This window comes from Schistocerca nitens, chromosome 8 (genome assembly GCF_023898315.1).
Source record: "Schistocerca nitens isolate TAMUIC-IGC-003100 chromosome 8, iqSchNite1.1, whole genome shotgun sequence".
NCBI lineage: Eukaryota > Metazoa > Arthropoda > Insecta > Orthoptera > Acrididae > Schistocerca > Schistocerca nitens.
The window spans coordinates 38,713,003-38,739,439 of NC_064621.1; the positions used below are offsets into that span (position 1 = coordinate 38,713,003).

The window sequence follows — 26,437 nt, forward strand, 5'->3', positions numbered from 1 at the left end:
TTTATTTTATCTTCTTGTGGGTTTTCTAGTTTCTGTCGAATCTTCATCCATCTAGGATCAGTTTGTTGGAGTCTCGTCATATCACCACATGACTCTAAATAGTATCTTCAGTTTACTTGATCTCTAATCAATAATATTGGAAATTCATCTTCATTTTCATCTGAGATGATGCCTTCTTCTTCTAATCATCCTGTAAGACGGGATAAAGTATCTGCAACTATATTCTCCTTCCTTTGTATGTACACAATACGAAATTGCTACTCTTGAAGAGCCATCGTCCATCTTCCTAATCTTGCATGTAATAGCTTACAAGTTTGTAAAAAGCTAAGAGCTTGGTAGTCACAATACACAGTGTTTCTTGCTCCACATAAATAATAATTAAACTTTTTGAACGCCCACACTACTGCAAGAGCCTCTTGTTCCGTGGTAGTATACGATCTCTCACAACTTGACAGTGTCCTACTAGCGAAAGCTATTGGGCAAAAGATGGACTTGCCATCTATTTTTCGAATTTGGAACAAACAAATGCCCAAACCAACAGATGAAGCATCCACCATTAATCCAAATTCCGAGGATATCAGGATGATAGAGAATCTTTGCATTAGACAAAGCTTGCTTGATTGCTTCGAATGCTCGTTGACATGCCTCTGTCCAATGGCAATGCACATTCTTCCTCAATAAATTTAGTACGGCACAGAATTCATCGACTGATCTTCTATGAACCGACGAAAAAACGATGCAAGACCTAAAAATCCTTTTAACTGCTTTTTCGTTCTAGGAACAGGAAATTATTTTTGTGATGATAGCCATTTGAAAGCATTAGCAGGACCACGAGGTGTCATAAATTAAATGGTTATATCTTGCAACTCATGAGAGACACTTATTGTCGGTCCCCTGTCATACGCACAAGAAATGAAGTGGCTTACTAGGAAGTCTTCTAATGTATACTGTTGTCTCTGCATTTCACACACAGTAACAGGGTGCATTTCGTGGATAACCGTTCTTGCAATGTATGTGTCACTCTGAAAAGCAACCCAGTATTGCCTTGATTGAATTTCTACCACAGGCTTCATAGAAGACCACTTTTCTTTCTTTTTTAAACGGAAATCCCTTAATGTACTTTCATTTAGAATTATGAGTTTCATGTTTGTTACTTATGTTGATACAGAGTACACAGACGCAGTAGCATCTCTTGTGGCATCAACAACTTCATGCTGGAGATTAAATCTTGTTGCGAGATGATTACAGAGACCACCTACCACATCACATGCATTTCATCCATGACATGTTGCTGAAAATATCAATTTTTTGTCTTAATTCGTGTTCTACATAGTCGACAGGGCTCATAAAGCTGAAAGCGGTTTTTAAAACGAGATTGTTCACCATCAGTCACATACACGTACACTCCTGGAAATGGAAAAAAGAACACATTGACACCGGTGTGTCAGACCCACCATACTTGCTCCGGACACTGCGAGAGGGCTGTACAAGCAATGATCACACGCACGGCACAGCGGACACACCAGGAACCGCGGTGTTGGCCGTCGAATGGCGCTAGCTGCGCAGCATTTGTGCACCGCCGCCGTCAGTGTCAGCCAGTTTGCCGTGGCATACGGAGCTCCATCGCAGTCTTCAACACTGGTAGCATGCCGCGACAGCGTGGACGTGAACCGTATGTGCAGTTGACGGACTTTGAGCGAGGGCGTATAGTGGGCATGCGGGAGGCCGGGTGGACGTACCGCCGAATTGCTCAACACGTGGGGCGTGAGGTCTCCACAGTACATCGATGTTGTCGCCAGTGGTCGGCGGAAGGTGCACGTGCCCGTCGACCTGGGACCGGACCGCAGCGACGCACGGATGCACGCCAAGACCGTAGGATCCTACGCAGTGCCGTAGGGGACCGCACCGCCACTTCCCAGCAAATTAGGGACACTGTTGCTCCTGGGGTATCGGCGAGGACCATTCGCAACCGTCTCCATGAAGCTGGGCTACGGTCCCGCACACCGTTAGGCCGTCTTCCGCTCACGCCCCAACATCGTGCAGCCCGCCTCCAGTGGTGTCGCGACAGGCGTGAATGGAGGGACGAATGGAGACGTGTCGTCTTCAGCGATGAGAGTCGCTTCTGCCTTGGTGCCAATGATGGTCGTATGCGTGTTTGGCGCCGTGCAGGTGAGCGCCACAATCAGGACTGCATACGACCGAGGCACACAGGGCCAACACCTGGCATCATGGTGTGGGGAGCGATCTCCTACACTGGCCGTACACCACTGGTGATCGTCGAGGGGACACTGGATAGTGCACGGTACATCCAAACCGTCATCGAACCCATCGTTCTACCATTCCTAGACCGGCAAGGGAACTTGCTGTTCCAACAGGACAATGCACGTCCGCGTGTATCCCGTGCCACCCAACGTGCTCTAGAAGGTGTAAGTCAACTACCCTGGCCAGCAAGATCTCCGGATCTGTCCCCCATTGAGCATGTTTGGGACTGGATGAAGCGTCGTCTCACGCGGTCTGCACGTCCAGCACGAACGCTGGTCCAACTGAGGCGCCAGGTGGAAATGGCATGGCAAGCCGTTCCACAGGACTACATCCAGCATCTCTACGATCGTCTCCATGGGAGAATAGCAGCCTGCATTGCTGCGAAAGGTGGATATACACTGTACTAGTGCCGACATTGTGCATGCTCTGTTGCCTGTGTCTATGTGCCTGTGGTTCCGTCAGTGTGATCATGTGATGTATCTGACCCCAGGAATGTGTCAATAAAGTTTCCCCTTCCTGGGACAATGAATTCACGGTGTTCTTATTTCAATTTCCAGGAGTGTATTTAGGAAAAGTGTGGTCTCTAGATACTATGTCATCAATTATCATGCTGACAGCGTAACATTGATGTGTTCTGTTATGAATGAGTTCGTCACAGACAATAGTAAAACAGCGCGATGTTCCAAGGAAATGAACAACACATGTGAATAATGATACCTGGCATGTATGCCACTGGTAACTTTGAATTTCATTCTGCGAAGCAACAGACCACTTCTCAGCAAAGTCTAAATGTAGAAGTAAAGTGTCAGTATTCTGGGATGTGGCTGATTTTACTTCTGCTATAAACTCTCTCTGATTCCTCCAGTTACGAAGGTGACCTATGCCTTTCATTATCCAATGCCTAACCGCTGTGACAAACTCCTCTGGCTCTACTGTCTTCTTTACCAACTCTCCTCCCTCCCACTATGCATAGGTTACGTCATTGTCAGTGACGTGAAGATACAATGCTTCAACAACCATCACTTCAGCACCAGGACACGTTGCACACTCCTGCAACCAACATTTACCTTGCGGCTCTTGACATATACACAAAAGCATCAGGCCCATCTCTGTGTACTTCTATCCTGTGACACTGCTTACGGAGAAACAAACAAGTTTCAAATTAGTGCAGTAGATACATGTGCATACTCCCTTCACTGGCTGGCACTTTACCCATTTTGGTCGTACGGAGTAGAATTTGGTAAGACCAGTTTTTAAATTCGAGTTCTCCTTTTTCATTAGGAGATATGCTCCTCTTGTTAATCTTGTGATATATCTTCCTACATTTTTAACTTTTTCACTATTTTCGCTAACAGAGATAACATCAACCTTGTTAGCACCTTGCCTGCTGCAATCTTTGTCATCACTTAGCTAATATCCCAGAGCAGTAGTAAGCATATCATCTTGCAACGGATGCGAACAGTACGAATCTGGGCATGCCCAAATACCTTTCTTATTCATTATTTTACGAGCTTCTGAAATCAAATACTGTGAGGAAGTGGCTATGTATTTCTGTATCTGCTGCATAGAGTAGCTACCTGGTATCAGTATCAGTATCAGTAACTGTAGCTTCTCAGTACAGGTGGCTGCTGAGATAGCAGTATCTAGGTTTTGAAACGACACATCACATTTCGTGCACGTACCACTATCTTCAGGTTCTGCACACTTCACAAAGTTTTGAAGATGTTGCTTGTGTAAAACTTGTTTCAATTTCTTCCACTTTTCTTTTTACATACTGTTGTGCTGCTTATCTTTCCTTGACGTTTAAGGAGTGATATGGTAGGTTCTAGAGCAGAAATGCTAACATTCAACGCATCAACAACTTCACACCCAGGAATACAAACATCTGCATTGTCTTCTTCAGTTTCGCATACTGGCGATGGTGGTCGTTCAGGTGTGTTGCCACTTCTTGTAGTGAGTGTAGCAATTCCTGCGCAGTGGATGTGATGCAAATACTGTTACTTGAGGACCAATACCTTTCTGCAATAAGTCGGACAGATTTCCAGTAATTGTAGGGTGTTTTTCACTTTTCTTAAACACCATCTTCTTGTGTCTTTTTTCAAAATCCACACACCTTACTCTTTCACTACTGTATTTCCTCACTGACATTGTATCTACCAAAAAGTTCAAACCAAACACAAAACTCGATGCAGATGGTTTATGTGCAAGTTCTCACTCGTTTGTTATAAACAGAGTAGCGCTGGAAAAATATGTTGCCAACATGCATGTATTACGCTAGAAATTCAGTGATGCAAAATATGCAGAGTGTTGAAAAATTTTTAACTCTCTACACAGAAAAATATTGCCCACAGTGTTTGCACTGACTATCAACATATTAACCAAACAATATTTTGTGTAATTCTCAGAAGTTTTAGGATGAGGGTTTTCGAGTAAATAATTCGTAAAAACTCTTGAAAATGCTATTTTTTTACATTTTTAGTAATGAATAGTTGCATAATACAGACAGCTGTAGGAGAGAAGACACTGTTCACAATTACATCAGTAATATCTGGTAATATGACACAAAAGATAGCGTTCTCTGACTTTCCAAATAAGAAAAACAAAATTTAAGAGGAAAAATTAACTTTTAAAGGAAGCCCATAAGTATGTGGGTGTCAACTAAATTAAAGCACACTAAGAGGGAGCTTTAACGGAAAACATTTGCCAGGTCTCTAATACTTTTGATTTATTAGTTGTATGTTTTTTCTATAATATTTTAAGGGTCACTTATAAAATACACATTTTTCAAAGGCCCATATCATTTACAGAAACTGAGATAAAACAATAATGCATTTACGATATAGAGGTCTAATAAATATTTTTTCCACAGAAATTCATGACCACGAGTTGACAAGACCCGTATTATTTGAGATGAAGTCACCCTTGGGAAGTATCCCAGAACAACACAGCAGTCACAGTCCAGCAGCTGCATGGGAGCACGTTGCCACTCACAGTAATCACACGCCCTATTAAGACCCACGTCTCGTCTTTGTGATGTTCAGTCACTAACACAAATCACGGCGATTTCCGTGTGGTTATAGTCTTTGATTAAACGTGTGATTTCCTTTCGTCTCTCTATTGCTTTCACTTTTGGTCTGTTCTTCAGCGTCGAAAGTGGATGTTTCGCGGGTAGCACACACTCTGTGGTTCCGTTTTGTGTAAAGGGCACTAAATTTGTAGATACGGCGCGTCGAACGAAAAAAAAAAAAAAAAAAAGACGAATGCAAGCGTTTTGTCAAATATTAAACTTGAGGCAGCTATTACGAACAAAGCGCGAACATCTAGAGTCAGACTCACAAATTAATACGTATCTGTCGTAAAGTACAGTGGGTGTCTTTTTTGTAAGAAGGTTCACCAGAAAACTCAAAGACATGGTGTACATCCGGTAAGTAGTACTATTAGTGTCTGAATCACGTTGACGTTCGGACTGTGGCGTGCCCACCTGATTTGGAAGTTCATATTAGCAGTGCGAGGTAAACCGGTCAGCTCTCTCGCGAAGCTTTAAAATGGTGGCCTCATGCAGTGTGCTTAGCGCGAGCGAAAAATGCGAGTGGCGTCGTGCACGTATGTACTAGGCAGACGCGGCCGAGCAGGTGCTCGCACGTGCCGACAGGACTGGCGCCGAGTCGGGCGGTTGGCGAGTTGTCGACCTCGGTTGGAATTACGCTGGTCATAACGTTCCGCCATCTCTGGACGCACCGCGCAGCATCGCCCACCGGACCGCGAGGCGTCGTGAGGGCGGCTCTCGGGAGCATCTTGCGTCATCCGTGTTGCGTCACGAGACTTACGTCACTCGTCTCGAGTCATGCGCTAGCTGTCGCGTGTCTTTGTGTGGTAACATTTAATTTGGAACCTCATTGTGTTTCTGGAGCATTTCAAAAGCAATATACAGAAGTAAGACGTGAGGGGAGCGCCTCTACGGAGGTCCCCTCTTAACTGGGATGTGGTATTCACTATTAGGCCAGGTACTTTGACATCCTAAACAAATTTTCTCACTCTTGGGAGGACGGGTGGTCGCGAAGGCCACCGGAAAACTAAGCCCTCGGGTTTATGTAATAATGGTATACTTCATTCCTCATAATAATTGCAAGCTACCAACGACTGGTATTTAGATCGTAAATGTCGTCAATTCTCCCTGTCTGTGGCAGGCTAAGAAGGGAGTTTGCTTAATTTTATCAGCAGGGATTACTTTTATTCATTTTTATATAAGCCTGCTGTGGGGAAGGATCTTATGCACACTTTTTCTCTCTCGGCAGCGTAACCTTCCCTGACCATTCTGCCCGCTTTAGAATTGATGTTTAGGCCCATCAAAGTTCAGAATACAATCTTATCGATTGAATTTGAAGTCGCAACGGATAACGCGATTGTAATTATGGGGATGGTGAGAGAAAACTACGTCCTGCACGAATCTAGTCTTGAGCCAATAATTTTAGTGATAGAATAATTTTAGTGATTGATATGATTCTCTTTTCTTAGGTATGGTTTAAATGAGCAAGCCGAGAACGGAAATTACTTCGAAAAACAAAGTTAATTTTATTTTAACCAACATTAGACAAATTTACGAAGTTACTTCTTAACAATCTTTTGAATACACGTTTCACTAATTCTGCTTTGAATTTTCATTTAACTATGGACAAAGATTATTTAACTATGCGCATAGATTATTTCTCCTTTGAATTACAAGCCGTGTTGCCTTTGATTTGCATCGTCCTGTGGGTGGAAGGAAAATCTTGGAGAGCACGTGGTCACTACTACTATGCTGATACATGCACATGCACTAACTTATCACTGAAATGCAAATATCGTAACTATTTCTCTATGCAGATTTTCTATGAACAGTGGCTGGCATCGAGCAGGACTCGTGGCTAGTATCTCCAGCGCGAAGTGCTTGAATACGAAACGATTCATCTTAGAAAAGCTACAGTCGTCACTAAATTTTCAACAAGTTGTTAAACATCGACACACGGTAGCATAAATGTTCAGCAATCGCAAAAATTGGCTACAACTCCCTCTATTAGCTTTCTCGGCGGTTGCAGTTTGAAACTATGCACCACGTGGCCGGTCGTAACGGAAATCTCGAACGGAGAAGATTATTCTTATATCGGATGAATTGAACAAAAATCAATAAATGGTTCTTAATTAATCAATCGCCAAAAAAGCCGCTGATAGATAAATTGTTAACATTAAACATATTTAAACATTCAAATACCTTTGTCCTGATTTCGACGCAGCGTTCTGAAGGAACGTCTGGTCGCTCACCTGTCTTCTAAAAAACTCCCCGTAACCGTTGCGCGGCTCTTTCTCCCGAGCAGCGCGAGGTGGTGGGGGAGGCCCACGACCAACCTCTGGTAAGAAAACGCTTTTTTTAGACTTTCGCGCCTCTGGTCGAACCATCCTGTTCGTGCTCTTTGCCTTTCACTGACTGTGTTAAAGTTGGTAGAAGATTCTGAGACCCACTACATCTCTGGTTTGTCTGCTACCACACTCAAAACATTCACACCTGACCACGTACTTTAAGGAGAGGCGAGGAATGTAAATAGGGTCACAGGACCTGCATATTGTAATGAGAATAAAAGACTTTGATCGATAATTGTTTCTACATGCATGTAATTTGGGGCTGAGATTATTTCACTGTTCATTAATTATGTAAAGTAATTGAATTTACGCTGATAATGTCTATCAGATGATAGCAACATAACACTGATTTTAACTATGTAACGAAACTTATTGTGACGTTACAGAATGAACGCGATATACGTAAATAAACACAAACGCAGTGATTGGTCAGCCGCTACGGCACACGTACACTGCCGTTGTTGAGGTCTGGGAGGCAGGTCCTATTTATGTATTAGATATTTTGTTGGTATGTTATGGCAAATGAAACTGTAAGATACTATAATGTGTTGACGGCCGTCACCATTTTTCTTGCTCATACTTTAGCTATAAAGTTTTTATTTAAAAAATAAAGTGCAGTCAGAGTGTCTGTGCTGTTGTGCTCTGCTTGTCACGCTGTTGATACGTAGCGTGCAAATGGCTTCTGCTTCCTGCTCCGTAGTGAAACACGCGTGGAACGTCGTTGAAAAGTGACGAGAAACAGATTGTTCTCAATAATTTTCACATGTTTACAGAGGGGGACCAACTTTGGAGTTTCACCATGACTTTATTTACTAAATTCAAGGTGGTATTGTTCGTGGAATGCATAGTTGAATCGATAGCGTATTACAATCATAGTGTTAGACTAGTCCATAGACCACTGGGTCAAATCCCACTTCGGTTTTCTTAGTTTATTTATTTATCTATTTATTTTGTTCAATTTGGAATACCTCCATCTTTTAAAGAAAAAATTCATCAAATGCTAATTGATACAAAGCTAATTATGATTTTTATGAAAAATACACGTATTCTTCAGAATGAGATTTTCACTCTGCAGCGGAGTGTGCGCTGATATGAAACTTCCTGGCAGATTAAAACTGTGTGCCCGACCGAGACTCGAACTCGGGCCTTTGCCTTTCGCGGGCAAGTGCTCTACCAACTGAGCTTCCGAAGCACGACTCACGCCCGGTAGCTCAGTTGGTAGAGCACTTGCCCGCGAAAGCCAAAGGTCCCGAGTTCGAGTCTCGGTCGGGTACACAGTTTTAATCTGCCAGGAAGTTTCATATCAGCGCACACTCCGCTGCAGAGTGAAAATCTCATTCTGGAAACATCCCCCAGGCTGTGGCTAAGCCATGTCTCCGCAATATCCTTTCTTTCAGGAGTGCTAGTTCTGCAAGTTTCGCAGGAGAGCTTCTGTAAAGTTTGGAAGGTAGGAGACGAGGTACTGGCAGAAGTAAAGCTGTGGGTACCGGGCGTGAGTCGTGCTTCGGTAGCTCAGTTGGTAGAGCACTTGCCCGCGAAAGGCAAAGGTCCCGAGTTCGAGTCTCGGTCGGGCACACAGTTTTAATCTGCCAGGAAGTTTCATATCAGCGCACACTCCGCTGCAGAGTGAAAATCTCATTCTGGAAACATCCCCCAGGCTGTGGCTAAGCCATGTCTCCGCAATATCCTTTCTTTCAGGAGTGCTAGTTCTGCAAGTTTCGCAGGAGAGCTTCTGTAAAGTTTGGAAGGTAGGAGACGAGGTACTGGCAGAAGTAAAGCTGTGGGTACCGGGCGTGAGTCGTGCTTCGGTAGCTCAGTTGGTAGAGCACTTGCCCGCGAAAGGCAAAGGTCCCGAGTTCGAGTCTCGGTCGGGCACACAGTTTTAATCTGCCAGGAAGTTTCATATCAGCGCACACTCCGCTGCAGAGTGAAAATCTCATTCTGGAAACATCCCCCAGGCTGTGGCTAAGCCATGTCTCCGCAATATCCTTTCTTTCAGGAGTGCTAGTTCTGCAAGTTTCGCAGGAGAGCTTCTGTAAAGTTTGGAAGGTAGGAGACGAGGTACTGGCAGAAGTAAAGCTGTGGGTACCGGGCGTGAGTCGTGCTTCGGTAGCTCAGTTGGTAGAGCACTTGCCCGCGAAAGGCAAAGGTCCCGAGTTCGAGTCTCGGCCGGGCACACAGTTTTAATCTGCCAGGAAGTTTGACACGTATTCTTGTTTCTAATCAAGTACGCCACGCAGAATTCCAGTTTTCATTGCTAATATAAATTCTTCAACATCTAACACTGTTTAAATTAACAAGTAACTAATTAAATTTTAGAACAATAATTAAATATCGGATACTCTTTATTTGCACTTTTTTCATTGGCTTATACCACAGGTGTCGTCTCACACGAGCCAGAGTGGTAAGCGTCGCAGAAACCTGGAAAACAATGTTTTTTACTGCATCGAGCATACCGCACAAATGCTGAATTTTGCAATTTGTACCGTACCACTGCAATATGAGTTGTCGCTGTTGCATCTTTAGACTGCTCAACATGGCGGTCATCAGCGCCCGTACGTTGACTGCACGACACGAACGGGCTAGAGTACAGAGAATGAGGATAGCCTAAAATACAACAGAACGCCACATACGCTACCTTCTGCTCTTTTTAATATGAACGCACACCTCTGAATGGTGCAACGGAGCATGTGAGTCAAGTCTGGCGATTACAACAATGATATCAAATCTGGATGGCCACTAAGAGGCAAGTGCAAAAAAGAAGATTGGGCGATCACGAAAATACTAACTGGATGAGCCAGTTGACCTCTAACAAACTAAAACCTCAGATAGAAGGGAAGACAAAACACAAAATCCTAAACAGGTGCTACACTCAGCTCATTATCACCTAAACTTGAGGGTAGGTCTTTCAGTAAGCCCGAGCCGTGGCCACTGGCTCTAGTTAGGCTCCACTTGAGCGTCGCTGATATCGACACTCGCCTGCTCTTGTATCTCTGACTGTTCCGCCTTTGGTTTTCCCGCCCGGTCGGCGTTCAACGAGGCAACATGTTTTGCAGGCAGGCCCTCGTCTCTGTCAGCTATGCCTGCGTCTCGCCGTCCTCGCCGTTTTGCCGGGCGCCGGGTGTGCGGTACTGATAAGTCGACGCGTTTGCGTGCGAAACGGTGGCGAGTCCGTCATCTCATACTCGACATCTTCTCATCGCGTAACTGGAAGCATTAAGTTACATATAATTCGTATTCTGCTGTTAACCTGTGAAGATTTGTGAAACTTGTGGTGGCATGTTGTATCTGCCGGAGATCAGTTAAGCATGGTTCTGAGTAAGAGAATGTTGTCATGAACTTCCGAAGTCCAAGGCTTCGAAGTGTTGTTTCCGAGGAGTGGAGTTTAATTATTTCGGCAAGTGAAAAGGGAATAGAGTTTTACTGCTTGTTTTAAAGGTTCCTTGCAGTGTTAATTTGATGTAGTATGTTAATTGGTGTGCTCTTAGCCCAGTTTTGGTTTTAGACTTCTTTTAATATGACTGCCTCGGGCATGGATGTGTGTGATGTCCTTAGGTTAGTTAGGTTTAAGTAGTCCTAAGTTCTACGGGACTGATGACTTTAGAAGTTAAGTCCCATAGTGCTCAGAGCCATTTGAACCATTTTTAAGATGGCCAGAGCTTTTGTTAAATCAGTGTAATTTTAATTGTTCTTTTATTCGGTAAATGTTTGAGTTTAGTTTCCAGTTATGTTAAAGATAGTCACGTAGGTAGTAAGAGTCGCATGGTGTAGAAAAAGGCGAATCACGGGTTGAATTTGTCTGCCGCGTGAATTATTTTCTGTTACAGAAATGGTCTGGTATGTGGGGCAGATGTCGCCTCGGCGGGCAGGTTGAGATCGTGTGTGTGTTCGGCGTGTTTTCTGCCCTGGCTTGCAACCTTATCATCTTCGAAATTACTTGACGGTTGCTTTCTGCTCGTTTGTTCCGAGTACAACCGTGTATAAGCCACGCTTCCATCTTTTAGCTAAGTATCCGGCCTGTCCGCTGGGACGGACGAGATCTTTTCTTAAGTAACTCGAGGTGAATCATTAGTGTTGTGAAAATTTTGATTACGTAAGCAATGAACTTATTAGTGTGCTTATGATGGTGACCGTATGTGATCCTTTTGCATTCAGATCTAATTATTATTTTTAAAATACTGTCTGTTATATTAATTCATGATCCAATCACATAGTTTTCTGGTTAGAGTCAGCTGTATATATTCTTAAGACAACAAAGGCCCGAATTAAATTTTCATATTGTTATTGTGATCTTGTAATTCTGTATTAATGAAATTTGTCCTGTAGTTGAAATTAAAATTATGTACCAACTACAAGTTTGTCCGTCAGCAAGGATCCCTAGATTCCTTTCTCCTTTGAGTAGCTGTGGTTGAGCAGTAACACGCCTAAAGCCAGCTCGTTCCTTCTCTTCATTATAGAAAATGAGGCGAACCGTAATGAACACGCCACATGCTTCACAAATCGGCGGTTCTTCACGTCTAGGTCGGGGCCTGTGCCCCATCCGAAATCGCGTTAAACAGACTTCATCAATTGTAACTGGCCAGAAAGAGGTGCGCCGTGGCCTCAACGCCTCTTTTACTGATCGCAACTTATTTTCCGTCACGCCCAGCCAGTCTTTCCCCAAAGATACACGACAGACCTTCGCAAGGGCATAGGTCGGTCGGTTTTGTTGGACAGGGTACATGCCACCTTGGCAGCAGTAGGGGCTGACTCATTCCCACTGATTCTCACGGGTCCCGGTACCCAGCAGAATAAGACCTCCTTTTTTGTCTGTGCAAGAACAGTATGGTGTTGTGGCTGTTCTGAACAGTTTTGTCTGCTGGGTACATAGACTGGGTTGTCTGCACTGCACTAACCGAGTCAGAGTAGATGAGGAATTTTGATCCAAGTTCACGTTTCACCAGGTCCACAGTCTTAAGTTCGGCATCAAAGAGAGTGAACTCACTTGGCTGACGGAACCTGAAGACAGGGGCAGGATAAATGACAGAATAACCGACAGTATCCACCTGTTTTAACCCGTCTGTATATACTACATTAGAGTTCTGGTGCTCAGTTAAAATGGTAGAAAATTTATTCTTAAAAACGTAGTCTGCAGGGAAAAATTTGTTGCACTCATATCTATAATTATTCTACCCTAAAGTGCCAAAAAACTGGTATAGTCATGCGTATTGAAATACAGAAATTTGTAAACAGGTAGAATACGGTGCTGCGGTCGACAACGCCTATATAAGGCAACAAGCGTCTGGTGCAGTTGTTAGATCGGTTACTACTGCTACAATGACGGTTATCAAGATTCAACTCAGTGTGAACGTGGTGTTACAGTCGGCGCACGAGCGATGGGACACGACATCTCCGAGGTAGCAATGAAAAGTGGGTTTTCCCGTGCGACCATTTTACGAGTGTAGCGTGAATATCAGGAATCCGGCAAAACATCAAATCCTAGACATCGCTGTGCCAGAAGAGATCCTGCAAGAATGGGACCAACGAGGCTGAAGAGAATCGTTCAACGTGACTGGAGTGCAACCCTTCCACAAATTGGTGCATATTTCAATGCCGGGCCATCAACAAGTGTCAGCGTGCGAACCATTCAACAAAACATGATCGATATGGGCTTTCGGAGACACAAAGCTTTACGCCTCGCCTGGGCCCGTCAACATCGATATTGGGCTATTGATGACTGGAAACATGTTGCCTGGTCGGACGAGTCTCGTTTCAAACTGCATGGAGCAAATAGACGTGTTCGGTTATGGAGATAACCTAATGAATCGATGGACCCTGCATATCAGGAGGGGACTGTTCAAGCTGGTGGAGGCTCTGTAATGGTTTTCGGCGTGTGCAGTTGGAGTGGTATGAGACCCCTGATACGTCTACATATGACGCTGACAGGTCTGATCATCTGCATCCATTCATGTTCATTGTGCATTCTGACGGACTTGCGCAATTCCAGCAGGACAATGCGACACCCCACACGTCAAGAATTGCTACACAGTGGCTCCAGTAAAACTCTTCTGTGTTTAAACACTTCCCCTGGCCAACAAACTCCCCAGACATGAACGTTATTGAGCATATCTGGGATGCCTTGCAGCGTGCTGTTCAGAAGAAATCTCCACCACCTCGTACTCTTACGGATTTATAGACGGCCATTGATCATGGTGCCAGTTCCCTCCAGCACAACTTCAGACATTAGTCGAGTCCATGCCACGTCGTGTTGCGGCACTTCTACGTGCTCGCCGGGACCATGCACGATATTAGACGGGTGTACCAGTTGCTTTGGCTCTTCAGTGTAAGTTTCAGTAAGAACCAGGGTTGAGCTTTGAACCATCCCTCACTCACTAGGTTTATCAGATACAGTCCTATCCAATAAATGATGCTTTGCCCGTATACCGAATGATAGAGTCGTTCCAAGGATTCGCAGATATTAATAGGCACAGGGTTCAAATGGCTCTGAGCACTATGGGACTCAACTGCTGTGGTCATAAGTCCCCTAGAACTTAGAACTACTTAAACCTAACTAACCTAAGGACATCACACACTTCCATGCCCGAGGCAGGATTCGAACCTGCGACCGTAGCAGTCGCACGGTTCCGGACTGCGCGCCTAGAACCGCGAGACCACCGCGGCCGGCAATAGGCACAGGGAAACGGCAGTTTGAAGCCAACAGAGCTGACTTGAAACCAAGAGAGATTTGTCGAGAGAAACAACAAGACATTTTAGCTGCCAGACGTAGTGGAACTAACGCAAGATGTTTTGTCACACACCACTGACGAATGCTGGACGGAGACAGAACGGCACGTCATGAAAGAAGAGCAGAAAATGTGGCGCTTGGATGGCTTCGGGGATTCTGTTGTTGATCGGCTCGTTATTAACGTAGCAGATAACAGTTCCAGTACTGAAATGTTTTTGTCGGATTCGGATATGGAAGGAGTTCTGAATTACCAGACGTTGACGGTAAGTGACACCTTCAGTGGCTTCAGTATTAAACAGTACGACTAAATCCCTGCAATACGCCTTTGAGTCACACATAGCCTGCGCAGGAAAAATACCCTGTGTTTAACTTAGGATTTTTCATTACTCTTGTTGATTACAATACTATGTTAACCACGAACCAGAGCATATTATGACTTCCATCTGTTCCCCTAAGAAGTGGTGCGACATTACTAGAATTTTGTTGAATATTATTGCATTCTGTTTAAAAATTATATGACATTCGAAACTATAGGACCTACTGTTTCTCTACGCGACCCACTTTACGTCTTAACTCCAACTGCTCACATCACTGCAGATTAGTTTGACCAGCTCGCTGGCCTGTGCTCTCCAAGTTAAATGTGCCGGTAAAGCTGTTGTCTCGCAGCATTGCTCAGTCGATGTGCGCGTAACGTACAGCGTAAAACATATCCATTTTATCGTAATTGACAGTACTCGCGACACCTTGGCTTCCGTTCAACGTGAAGCGAAATCCAATGGGATTCCAGCAAAAGCTGAAGAGTACACAGTGTAATGTTTACATCAGGTTTATTCTTATAACGAACACAGTATAGAATATTCGACTAATGAATAGTTCACAGTGCGGAAGTTTGTAACCAATTATTCCAACAGCGTTTCGACTCCAAATCAGTCGCAGGAAAAGTTCGGAAATCTCGTTTTATGTAATCACAGATTGGTTAGCAAATGAATATTCAATACGACGGACAGTAAACTGGATAACAACATTACACGAAAATTTCACATCGACTCCAGTGAACCACAAGCTGTGGTAGGGATGGTACGTAGCCTTGCTGCCGAACGTCAGCGCTGTTGATACGTTCGTCCGACAAAAATATTCTTGTGGATTCCTGCAAATTTCCCGGAAATTCTCCAGTTAATTTTATGCTATTGGTTAATCAAGTGTTACGTAAAGTTTGTAACTTGCTTCATCAAATCAGTTATGCAAAAACACTGCACTAATCACCACGAGCCGTGGCTGGCCCGTGTTATGCTTTGCATTAAACCTTGGTTGCTATTCTGTGATCAGTCTCCCACGGTTATCGCGATTATGCTGTTATCCTCTCTCTTCGCGAGTGGAAGCAGCAGCGTCTGATAGTTTTCGTCTGTGCCGTGTGCAGGCAGTTGGTCGCTTGGCATAGAGCAGCGAGGAAGTCTCCGTGGCGTGTGTCTGGCTGGGGCCGCTGGCGGCGTCCACGCGCAGTCGGAGTGTGAGGTGCTGTTCCCATCGCTACGAGATCCATGGCTGACCAATCCCAGAAAAGAAACTTGAGTCTTTGCTTCATCTACCAGCAGGCCCCAATTGTTCACATTGTGTGGTCTGAATTTCGTTGTGGGCTGTTGGGATATTCCTGCGAGCAACTACGTGTGTTTTCAAGTTGACGAAATTCTAGCCGCCCTCCTGTGGAGTTTAACTTAACTTGATTATTTCGGAATTGAAGTGCACCAGCGGAATCATCTGCCTTGTGGCCGTTAACGTTCCAGTTACCTGCCCTGGACGTTGATGAAAATTCAGGCAGCGTTTTTTCCTCGTCGTGTTGTGACCGTCCAGCACAGCGTGTAGTTTGACAGCCGAATGTGTAATTCGTTGTGGACGTCGATACCTTGTGCGTTGTTCCATTGAACTCATTGTTGTGTGCTGGTCGGGTGGAGCGGAAGTTATCCTGTCGCTTGGTCCATTGACTGCCTGTCGATTGGGTTGCCGTCAGATTGAGAATTGTTGGGCCGACTGCCTGTCTCACATAAGCGAGCGTTAATATTTTAATTCCAGGTCGACCCTTGGAAACTTCTGAGCACAGTTTGATGCGCTACCTTTTCTTATTTATCCTTGTTGTTTGTTTATGTATGGCCTCTAGCTGATTTTAAATTAAAGTCGTTTTGCCCTTAAAGCGTGAGATTGTTCAGCCTAATTTAGAGAAATGTTTTAAGATGAGGCCTTGTGCCTTTTAAAATTCAAATTCTTGTTTTTGAGTCTTAAGTGATTGGCCTTCAGCCGGTTTTAAATTAAAGTGGTGTTACCCTTGAGGTGTGAGAGTGAATGGCGCATTTAGCTGGGAATTAAGTTTTATAATTAATGTTTGGCTTGCTCTGTTTTTAATGTTTTCTTTACTCTTGTAATGTTTGTCAAATGAATGAAGTAGTATGTTTGAGTGCAATTGATAGACACTCATTTTGGCCCCTTTCCACAAATTAAACTATCTGTCCTGTCCTGCTGGTATAGCACGGGATCTCACACCATAACTCACGGATTCAAAGACGTATTTTCTCCCCTTTTTACTTAGAAAAACAAACATTGTTCAACGAATGTAGCTACTCCCAAATGGTAATAGATGTTGTGTGTTTAATGAAGGTAGACTTTGCTACTGCCAGTGTAAAGTGTCCATTGTTTGCAGTTGTCCCTTACATAAATTACTGTTTACAACAACGTTAAGTGCTGAATATGTTTCAACTGTTGCTTTTAGAAATATCATAAAACTACAGCAAGTAGACAATGGCCCTGACTTCTGCCTCCTGAACTGATGATCATACTGCCTAAATTCGTTTCTGGCATTAACGTCTGTGCACAAAACCAACTTCACTTGCTTGTCGTATTTCTGCAAACAATAGAAAGTGAATTGGAAACATTGTTTTATTTGTAGGGGTTAGTATATGGGTAGCGTCTTTGATTCATAATCAAAACGTCTTCGGTCCCGGGTTCGATCACCGCCACTGCCTAAATTTTGATAAATAATCAGCAATGGCGGCCGAAAACTTCCGGAATAAGAAGTCAGCCTCATTCTGCCAACGGCCTTGTCAAAGAGGGCGGAGGAGCGGATAGAGGTTCAGGGCACTCTCTTGTCCTAGGGGTGGGAAATTGCCCCTAAAGGCGGAAGAATCAGCAATCATCAACGACATGAGGATGCAGAAGGCAATGGAAACCACTGCATTAAAGACAACGTGTATCCACAGGACATGTGGCCTGTAATTGGAGAAGTGTCATGATGATCTCTCCATTGGCAAAAGATTCCGGAATAGTCCCCCATTCGGATCTCCGGGAGGGGACTGCCAAGGGGGAGGTTACCATGAGAAAAAGATTGAATAATCAACGAAAGGATAACGTTCTACAAGTCGGGGCGTGGAATGTCAGAAGCTTGAACGTGGTGGGGAAACTATAAAATCTGAAAAGGGAAATGCAAAGGCTCAATCTAGATATAGTAGGGGTCAGTGAAGTGAAGTGGAAAGAAGATAAGGATTTCTGGTCAGATGAGTATCGGGTAATATCAACAGCAGCAGAAAATGGTATAACAGGTGTAGGATTCGTTATGAATAGGAAGGTAGGGCAGAGGGTGTGTTACTGTGAACAGTTCAGTGACCGGGTTGTTCTAATCAGAATCGACAGCAGACCTACACCGACAACGATAGTTCAGGTATACAGGCCGACGTCGCAAGCTGAAGATGAACAGATAGAGAAAGTGTATGAGGATATTGAAAGGGTAATGCAGTATGTAAATGGGGACGAAAATCTAATAGTCATGGGCGACTGGAATGCAGTTGTAGGGGAAGCAGTAGAAGAAAAGGTTAAGGGAGAATATGGGCTTGGGACAAGGAATGAAAGAGGAGAAAGACTAATTGAGTTCTGTAACAAGTTTCAGCTAGTAATAGCGAATACCCTGTTCAAGAATCACAAGAGGAGGAGGTATACTTGGAAAAGGCCGGGAGACACGGGAAGATTTCAATTAGATTACATCATGGTCAGAGAGAGATTCCGAAATCAGATACTGGGTTGTAAGGCGTACCCAGGAGCAGATATAGACTCAGATCACAATATAGTAGTGATGAAGAGTAGGCTGAAGTTCAAGACATTAGTCAGGAAGAATCAATACGCAAAGAAGTGGGATACGGAAGTACTAAGGAATGACGAGATACGTTTGAAGTTCTCTAAAGCTATAGATACAGGAATAAGGAATAGCGCAGTAGGCAGTACAGTTGAAGAGGAATGGACATCTCTAAAAAGGGCCATCACAGAAGTTGGGAAGGAAAACATAGGTACAAAGAAGGTAGCTGCGAAGAAACCATGGGTAACAGAAGAAATACTTCAGTTGATTGATGAAAGGAGGAAGTACAAACATGTTCCAGGAAAATCAGGATTACAGAAATACCAAGTCGCTGAGGAATGAAATAAACAGGAAGTGCAGGGAAGCTAAGACGAAATGGCTGCAGGAAAAATGTGAAGACATCGAAAAAGATATGATTGTCGGAAGGACAGACTCAGCATACAGGAAAGTCAATCAACCTTTGGTGACATTAAAAAAAAGCAACGGTGGTAACATTAAGAGTGCAACGGGAATTCCACTGTTAAATGCAGAGGAGAGAGCAGATAGGTGGAAAGAATACATTGAAAGTCTCTATGAGGGTGAAGATTTGTCTGATGTGATAGAAGAAGAAACAGGAGTCGATTTAGAAGAGATAGGGGATCCAGTATTAGAATCGGAATTTAAAAGAGCTTTGGAGGACTTACGGTCAAATAAGGCAGAAGGGATAGATAACATTCCATTAGAATTTCTAAAATCATTGGGGGGAAGTGGCAACGAAACGACTATTCACGTTGGTGTGTAGAATATATGAGTCTGGCGACATACCATCTGACTTTCGGAAAAGCATCATCCACACAATTCCGAAGACGGCAAGAGCTGACAAGTGCGAGAATTATCGCACAATCAGCTTAACAGCTCATGCATCGAAGCTGCTTACAAGAATAATAAACAGAAGAATGGGAAAGAAAATTGAGAACGCCCTAGGTGACGATCAGTTTGGCTTTAGGAAAAGTAAAGGGACGAGAGAGGCAATTCTGACTTTACGGCTAATAATGGAAGCAAGGCTAAAGAAAAATCAAGATACTTTCATAGGATTTGTCGACCTGGAAAAAGCGTTCGACAGTATAAAATGGTGCAAGCTGTTCGAGATTCTGAAAAAAAGTAGGGGTAAGCTATAGGGAGAGACGGGTCATATACAATATGTACAACAACCAAGAGAGAATAATAAGAGTGGACGATCAAGAACGAAGTGCTCGTATTAAGAAGGGTGTAAGACAAGGCTGTAGCCTTTCGCCCCTACTCTTCAACTGTAAATCGAGGAAGCAATAATGGAAATAAAAGAAAGGTTCAGGAGTGGAATTAAAATACAAGGTGAAAGGATATCAATGATACGATTCGCTGATGACATTGCTATCCTGAGTGAAAGTGAAGAAGAATTAAATGATCTGCTGAACGGAATGAACAGTCTAATGAGTACACAGTATGGTTTGAGAGTAAATCGGAGAAAGACGAAGGTAATGAGAAGTAGTAGAAATGAAAACAGCGAGAAACGTAACATCAGGATTGATGGTCACGAAGTCAATGAAGTTATGGAATTCTGCTACCTAGGCAGTAAAATAACCAATGACGGACGGAGCAAGGAGGACATCAAAAGCAGATTCGCTATGGCAAAAAAGGCATTTCTGGCCAAGAGAAGTCTACTAATATCAAATACCGGCCTTAATTTGAGGAAGAAATTTCTGAGGATGTACGTCTGGAGTACAGCATTGTATGGTAGTGAAACAGGAACTGTGGGAAAACCGGAACAGAATCGAATCGAAGCATTTGAGATGTGGTGCTATAGACGAATGTTGAAAATTAGGTGGACTGATAAAGTAAGGAATGAGGAGGTTCTATGCAGAATCGGAGAGGAAAGGAATATGTGGAAAACACTGATAAGGAGAAGGAACAGGATGATAGGACATCTGCTAAGACATGAGGGAATGACTTCCATGGTACTAGAGGGAGCTGTAGAGGGCAAAAACTGTAGAGGAAGACAGAGATTGGAAAACGTCAAGCAAATAATTGAGGACGTAGGTTGCAAGTGCTACTCTGAGATGAAGAGGTTAGCACAGGAAAGGAATTCGTGGCGGGCCGCATCAAACCAGTCAGTAACAAAGAAATTTACAGTAGACATACACATCAATATATTTATATTTCATGTGCCCAGTACTTTGCAACCTCCAAGGCGCTTGGAGTGGCATGCATCAGATCAATTTTCGTGCAGGATGTACGGCACAAAAGGCACTGGAGCATGTGGCTTGTGGTTTGTTCTTGTCCTTAATCACGGGACGTATCTTCTGTTATGAAGCCCCAGCTCTTCAGGTTGTCTCTGAATCGTCCAACTCCTGATCGTAATCGGTTTAAAGATTTCCACCACAGCCAGCTCTCGTTGTGTCCAGGTGGTAGTTCTTCAGCTTCTGGCGTCTGCAGGTGAGGCGTCGACTTCTTCCCTAACTCCAGCCTTGCCTTCTCTGATGAAATGGTGAGCCTCTCGGATGTTCTCAGGAAGCTCTTTGGCGATATCAGCCGTTGCTGTGGTGGATTATGTCCGTGCAGTGGATGGGCACTGTCCTGTTCCACTTTCAGTCTCTCCTTGTTGGCAGCCACTGTTCTGCGTATCCATGGTGGCGCTATTCCAGCCAGGCAGTAGAGCTCATCAGTTGGGGCAAGTCTTAAGCAACCTGTGATCAACGTGCGGGTTTCGTTGAGAGCAAAGAGATGGCATGAGATGACCTGTACCAGACTGGGGAAGCATATTCAGCAGTAGAAAAGCACAGTGCCATTGCAGAACGAATAGTTTGTGGATGTCATTCCCACTGTGTCCCCACTAGTTTGCGAATTAGGTTGTTTAGAGCGGAGATTTTCATTTTTGTGTTCTTGCAGTGAGTTTTGACTGTCAGAGTTCTATCGAGAGTGACTATCAAGTATTTAGGTGCGTGATGATGCTGGAGTTGGATGCCTGACCATGCAATATGTAGCTCACGATTAGGTTCCCTGTTCCTTAAATGAAAGGCACACACTTGTGTCTTCCAAGAGTTTGGTCTGAGTTGGTTCCGACTGTAGTAGCTTGACAGTGTTCTACGTGCTGTTGTCAAGTTTCTTTCCACTCTTTAAAAGCATGAGCTCTGCGTAGCAAGGGCTAGGTCTTCTGCATATAAGAATCTCCTTGTGCCTGTGGTCAATGGCTGGTCGTTGGTATAAATGTTGAAGAGAAGTGGAGCCAAGACGCTTCCCTGGGGTAGACCATTTTTTGCGCTCTCCAGCGACTGCATTGTCCTTGAAATTCAACAAAAAACCTGCGGTTTTGGAGGAGAGTGTCGAGTAGTCTAACGACCTGGGCGTTCTTGATCATATTGTATAATTTTGCATGGAGTAACCGATGATGGACAGTATGATACGCTGCTGTGAGATCCACGAAGACCACGCCCGTTACTTGACGGGTTTCAAAGCCATCCTTTATAAACTGAGTGAGATTCAAAAGCTGCCCTGTGCAGCTTCTCAAATGGCTCAAATGGCTCTGAGCACTATGGGACTTAACATCTGAGGTCGTCAGTCCCCTAGAACTTAGAACTACTTAAACCTAACTAACCTAAGGACATCACACAACACCCAGTCATCACGAGGCAGAGAAAATCTGTGCAGCTTCTGTTTGGTCGAAATCCTGCTTGTTCGTGTATCAGAAGAGGGTCTATTACTGGTAGGATTCTATTCAGAATCATACGTTCGCACAGTTTATAAAGGTGACTCAAAAGGCTAACTGGTCTGAAATTCTTGGGATGATTTGCTTCCTTTCCAGGTTTCAGAAGAGCTATCACCCTGCTCTTTCGCTAGATCTTTGGTATTTGGTACTGGTTCATGCAGTTGTTGAAAAGCTCCAAGATCTACTTTCTTGTTTCTGGGCCGAAATTCTTGATTTGATCGATACGGATGTCATCTAGACAGGATGCTTTACCAGGTTTGCTCTCCTTAATAGCCTTGTTTAATTCGGATATCTCGAATGGGAGAGTCAGATCCGTCGTTTGTTCTTGGGCCTCTTGCTGTACTTTCGGCACTTTCATTCTATGGCTTCCTTTCCCATTCATGAGCAGTTGGTGTGCTATCTGATCTGCAGTAATGTTGCAGTGTGCTGTGGATCTGGTCGGGTCATTATTGAGGCGTCTCAATAATCTCCATGCTTAACGACTGTTTATGATGAGATCAAGTTCTTCCGTCGTTTTAACCCAAGAATTCCTTTTGGATTCTTTCAGAGATGCAATAAGTTTATTCCCAGCCGATAGCGTTGTCTCGCCGAATGGATCAGCTTCGAATAGTACCTTATATTCTGTAAATTGAGCACTGAGTTCTGAAGTTAGACCAGGTATGTACGATGTTCGACAACCCAATTCTGGAGCACCTCTTTACAGTCCTCACAAAAGTTTCATACGAGTCAGGTGAAGGTTCAATATTGGGAACTGCAGCGTCCAGCGTTTCTGTAAACTTCGGCCAGTTGGCTTTCCCGAACTTAGACCTCCTTCTGAACGGAACTGTCTGTGGTCTAACTGCTGAGTAAATTTTGCACATGATCGGTCTCTGCTTTGTATTTGGAATAGGGTTGCAGGCAGTTTTTATGCACTGTTGTGAGATGTTCTCGCTGCAAAATATCAGATCGGGGTTGTATCCGCGTGTCCATCTGCCACTGTTGAAAGATGCAGATTGCTTAGGGTCATGTATAAAGCTCAGATGATTGCCTTCCGCCCGTTCTTGTAATGCTGTACCATTCTCATCATCATGCTCATAGCCCCACGTGGTGGTGTGACAGTTGAAGTCACCAGTCACTATTTGTGTGTGTTGACTATAAAAGTTATCAGGTAGATTGATTTTGAGATCAACGTCCGATGGTTTGTATACGGATGTGACTGTACAGCCTTGTATTTCCAAAGTTAAGATTTCAATATCATTTGCTTCAGTAAAATCTGATGATGGCTCAAATGGCTCTGAGCACTATGGGACTTAATACCTGTGGTCATCAGTCCTCTAGAACTTAGAACTACTTAAACCTAACTAACCTAAGGACATCACACAAATCCATGCCCGAGCAGGATTCGAACCTGCGACTGTAGCGGTCACGCGGTTCCAGACTGAAACGCCTAGAACCGCACGGCCACACCGGCCGGCAAAGCTGATGATGTTATCTGTATATCTGGTTGGACAAATATAGCACTTCCGTATTTTTGGTGGGGTCTTTCCGTAGCCAGTCGGATTCCGTTTATTTTTGGTCTGCGCATTTCACAGCTTCTGTGGGTCTCCTGTATGCAGAGGACATCGCACTTGGTTTGTCAGCACAGCTCTTGTAATAGTTCTTCTTTTGGTGATGATATACCTTCTATATTCATCGATATGATGGTCAACTGTGGTCCTGAAAAGGACCAGGATGATGTTTCTGGTGTGAATGGATCGGCCGTCAGAGAAACCTGACGCCCAGGGTACGCCCGACTGCAAGTCTAATCTTGTTCGTAAATCTATGCAATCTTCGTGGAGGCTCCTTCCATGTACCCCTTCAATATAATGAATCTTGAGTTCTACCATATACGAACGACTATCAACGCCACCAATGTTCCAACAATTTCACATTAAATTCAGCAGTCACTGCTTCATTTCTGTAGACAGACATTTTCCGTCGGAACGCAGGAATGAGGCCCACCTGTCGTCCTCAGTGTTAGATACATCATGTTTTGGCAAAATGTCTGTAACCCATTTCACTTTCTCAAAGTCCTTCACAAAAACACACCACTCTGCTGGAGTAACTGAGTGTTTAGAACCAAAACCATCTCCAATGGCGTGCCAGCCGAGTGCATACTGTGCCTGTGGTGACTAACCATTAGTCATATTGCAGAACCTACAACCAGCTTATGGTAGAGCTCTGTCAGATGCAACATAGAAGCACCAGATGCAGTCATGCTACTTCGATCATCATGCAGCATCTGTAATGCTATTACTTTTGCAACAAATAGATTGGTTCAAATGGTTCTGAGCACAATGCGACTTAACTTCTGAGGTCATCAGTCGCCTACAACTTAGAACTAATTAAACCTAACTAACCTAAGGACATCACACACACCCATGCCCGAGGCAGGATTCGAACCTGCGACCGTAGCGGTCACGCGGTTCCAGACTGAAGCGCCTAGAACCGCACGGCCACACCGGCCGGCTAACAAACAGATCGTCTGTAGTGCGAAATCACTGACAATCGGACTAATACTAATGATACTGCTGCAGCTACACATGAGCTGCTATAGCTGGGTAACTGATTACGTCTGCGGGAGAGCGCTAAACACTGCTTGCTCCCTAGCAGCTCATAAAACATGTGGATGTGAGGGGGGGGGGGGGGGAGAGGGAGGTAGAGTGGCGTATCCCCTCAGCCACACAGATTCAGCTTGTGTGTGCGTTATGCTTTTGTAGATCGTCTAATACGATTACTGCAGTGTCGACAGCAAGAGCATTCGCAATATGTTCACTGTACTCTGCATCATTTACCTGTATGTGGTAGAGTAATATAGACTGGGAAGAGCTGACGGCCTACAGCACTTTCTTGGGAAACGCCAGATATCACTTACGTTTTACACGATGATTTTCCGTCGATTATTACGTACTGTGACCATTCTGAGAGGAAATCACCAATCCAGTCGCACAGCTGAAGCGATACTCAATACATACGCAGTTTTATTACAAGTTTCTTGTAGGAACGGTGTCAAATGTCTTCTGGAAATCTAGTAATACAAAATCAATTTGAGATCACCTGTCGATAGCATTCACTGCTTCATGCGAATAAAGAGCTAGCTGTGTTTCACAAGTACAACATTTTCTAAATCTGTGCTGACTGTGTGTCAATAGACCGTTACTTTCGAGGTAATTCACAACGTTCAAACGTAGCTTACACTCCAAAATGCTATTGAAAATGTCGTTATTGATACGGTTGTGTAATTCGACGGATTATTCCTGTTTCCTGTCTGGAATATTGGTGTGAACTGTGCAGCTATCTAGTGTTTTGGTGCAGTGAGAGGTTATACGTGGTTGCTAAGTATGAGGCTATTGCGTCAATACGCTCTGAAAGGAACTTTATTGATGTGTTATCTGGACCGGTTGCGTTTATTGATTGCTTTAGGCTGCTCCGCTACACCGAGGATATTTAAGTTACTCATGTTGGCAGTTGTTCTCGATTCGAATTTTGGAATACTTATTTCGTTTTCTTTGGTGGAGGAAGTTCGGTAAATTGTATTTAATAGTTACCTTGTCATTGGTGATACTGTCATTTGTTAATAAATATTACACGTGTTTTTGAAGTTATACTGGCGTGTTACAGCGTCCAACCTTTTGGTGTATCAATAATTTGTCGTAACGAATACCTGAGCGCTTACATACATTACCCTGGTGTGCATGAGACACCTAAGTTTTGCAGATGTGACACGTTTGTGACATCATAATATAGTCTGAGAACTTTAAATTAATTTCTAGTTACACACGAACAGTGGCAGTTGGAAGCTCCGTTGATGGGCAGTGAGGCGTGATACGTGGAGACGCGGAACGGGGGGGAGGTCTGTGTCCCCGAAATGATAAGGAGACACTGATTCTATATATGTAAAAATGACGCATGTCTGTGTTCTCAGTGTGATATAACAGCGTCCGCAAAATATAGCATGGGCTCACGTGGGGGCATATCGGTTGGTAGGCGCTCTATGCTGACAACCCACACGTATATAAATTTAAACTTGCACACCATCGGTCATGCATTAGAGTCGGGATGTGGGGGTGCAGGCGGTGTTGACGTCATGAACTGTGGAATATCGCGGTAAACATCTGAACTGCAGTTGACTCTAGCTCCCAGGAAAGCAACATGCTGGCTATGCATTGCAATGGGAGGGCCTTGCATGCAAAAATTTGGAGGACCA

General features: G+C 44.0%; 1 non-coding gene across 1 annotated transcript; it reads left to right on the forward strand.

Annotated features, from left to right (window-relative positions):
• The first annotated feature begins 9,758 nt into the window (after positions 1 to 9,758).
• Trnas-cga (transfer RNA serine (anticodon CGA)) lies at positions 9,759 to 9,833 on the forward strand. The gene has a single exon. It is a non-coding gene; the product is annotated as a tRNA-Ser (tRNA).
• Positions 9,834 to 26,437: the final 16,604 nt, after the last annotated feature.